Genomic DNA, 2583 nt, shown 5'->3' on the forward strand with positions numbered 1-2583 from the left:
CAGTTTACACTCATCTACAGGTCATGACTCTACAGTTTACACTCATCTACAGGTCAGGACTCTTAAGTTTACACTCATCTACAGGCCAGCGGTCACTCTTTCAGGGATGAAGATGTTCTCATCCATGATAGAGAGGAACGTTGGTTTGAGAGGAGTAAAGGAAGCCATCTTTGTGAAGGAAAAACCGTCCATCATTAAACAGAGGTGGAGGCCTTCGTGTCCAGTTGTCCTCCTGTTATTGCAACGCTGTTATTGCAAGTATGACTCCGCCCCCTGTGAGCAAAAGGTGTGAATCAGGGCCCCAATGACACCAACACAAAGAGGGAAAGAGGGACAAAAACAAGGGGACGTCGAGCCCCGCCTGCATTCACTACATACACATGACACGACACCTAAGAACCACAGCATCCGGACCAATAAGTCAGGTGATGGGKCACATGACCCTCTATGAACAATAGAACTAATCAAGCCTATTGTTAAGTGATGGTCCTCTTTTGCATGTGACGAACCTGTTTGTCCATGTGGAGGCAGTGCTTATAAGGCTGAGTTCACCTGAAACTCATCAGACTGAAGAAGTGGAGGAAAGACGAARTGTTTCACTAAAGAAGAACCCATCCAGATGACCTCCTTGTTTTTTTTTTCTTTTTGAAAAACAACCTGCTTTTCTGTATTTGAGCAGTTCTGTTGCAGAATTACAGGCAGATATGACCCAGTATGTAATATCAAATTGTTTTTAATGCAGGATTTCCTCTAAATCYCGAACCAGAAACAGACTTTCCAAACCACAAAAACTAGAATTAAGTGKGCAAACAGGCTCATTATTGTTTTTCTTGAAGAGATCAGGTCAGAAAAGCTGCCACAAGGTGTGTGTTTTCATTCATTTTTGTAAAATGATGCATTTKTCCTGAGCCAAACAGAGACGTGGTGCGGTGCAGTCTGTGAACATCAAATGATTGGAAGAAAAGGCAGACACAAACTGCATTAGGGAATGTTTGGGAGGTTCTGCCAGATGGCTGCCAATAAAGCAGAACAATTCAGTTTTGTTGTACAACTCTGTTGACCGTGCTCAGGGGAGGGAGAGGCAAACAAAACAAAGACTGAGAACTCCAACTGAATCATTTTAAGTAAAAGTTTAAGAAAAAGTGATACGTGTAGAAGTCTTGGTGCAGCAAAACAGGAAAGTTTTGAGCCCATTTTTCTCCTTWAAACCTGAACCTTTCCTCTGACTGAAAACATCCAATCAACATTCATCAGGAGTCTGGAGATGAAGCATTATCAGTTGTTTGTCCTTAGAAAAAAAGAGCCATGCAGACAGGAAGGAGAAATTTCAGACCACATGGCCTGAAGTAAAACTGAGCTGGAGGCTTCAGAGTGGTGGGGTCAAAGGTAGACACGGCTGGCTTCAGCAGACATTTTAAGTTAAATTGACTAAATTGTTGCCGTTTTCCTTCCTGGAACAAACTAAGTGTGCAGAACAGAGCCAGCTCTGCTGCATCCACTGGTTCTGCACGCAAACCCATCCTCTGGATCTGATCCAGGAGGCTCTGAACAAGCAGGAGAAGAGCTYGACTGAGCCGTCGCCAAAATACAACAAAGTGTGCGGGAGCTGCAGAAAGCAAGCTKTGAATTCACGCTTCCTTTCAGGAACTTGCTTCAGTTGCTTTTTGTAAATAGAAGTACACACTTCACCTGAGTGTGAAACCTGCAGCTGGATTATAGCAGAGCTTCTGCAACACAGTGCAGGTTAAAGCTTGTTTCTGTTGGTAGGGAAATAAATGAAGCTAAATTGTTAAAGCAAATGTAGGCCAGAGCTGCTCCACAGGAGAGGCTCGGGCAGCTGGACGAGCTGAGATCGATGCTTAGTGAGGAAGAAGTGCCTGAGGTGGGAACCAAACCGTGCATGTGCATGAGAGGGGCCTGCAGCCACCGCTGACCTGTCCTGGACTCTGCTGCCATTTAGTCTGAGGCGAAGCCAGAAAGACCCCAGCCTCGCAGAGAGGCTGAGCGAGAGCAGGGAGGGAAGGCTGAGTCACCAGCAGCCATTAGTCTGTGGCTTCAGGCCTGTTCAACCACTGGATTCTGAAGAGCTTTAATCCAGWACACCACAGTGGACTCTTCAGAAACACTGGTGTCATAATTCACTAAAGAGCTTCTGTCATGTTACATTTAAACTGTCCTTATTTTAGTCTTTTAAAACCGCTCAAAGCTGGGTTTAGGAGAAAAAAAGAGCAGAAAATGTTTTTACTGCAGCTTCTAAATGTTTTAATTCACACTAAATACTTTGTTTTTCTGCCTCTAACTTCATTTAACGGAAGAAAGTTTGATCTTTGTGTTTGAAATGAACAAAAACAACATTTAGTTACCAATAAATGGACACYAAAGAGCAACAAATTAAAACTGCTCACAAACTAAGAATAAAAGCTGGAAACTGAGTTGAAGTAGAGTTTAGGTGGTTTTAATAATCACTGCTACCACCAGCAAAACATATCTCAGCACAGAGACTCATATTGTTCAAGCTGTCAGGGAGTTTATAACACACACACACACACACACACACACACACACACACACACACACACACAC

The sequence above is a fragment of the Austrofundulus limnaeus genome, unplaced genomic scaffold (genome assembly GCF_001266775.1).
Source record: "Austrofundulus limnaeus strain Quisiro unplaced genomic scaffold, Austrofundulus_limnaeus-1.0 Scaffold189, whole genome shotgun sequence".
NCBI lineage: Eukaryota > Metazoa > Chordata > Actinopteri > Cyprinodontiformes > Rivulidae > Austrofundulus > Austrofundulus limnaeus.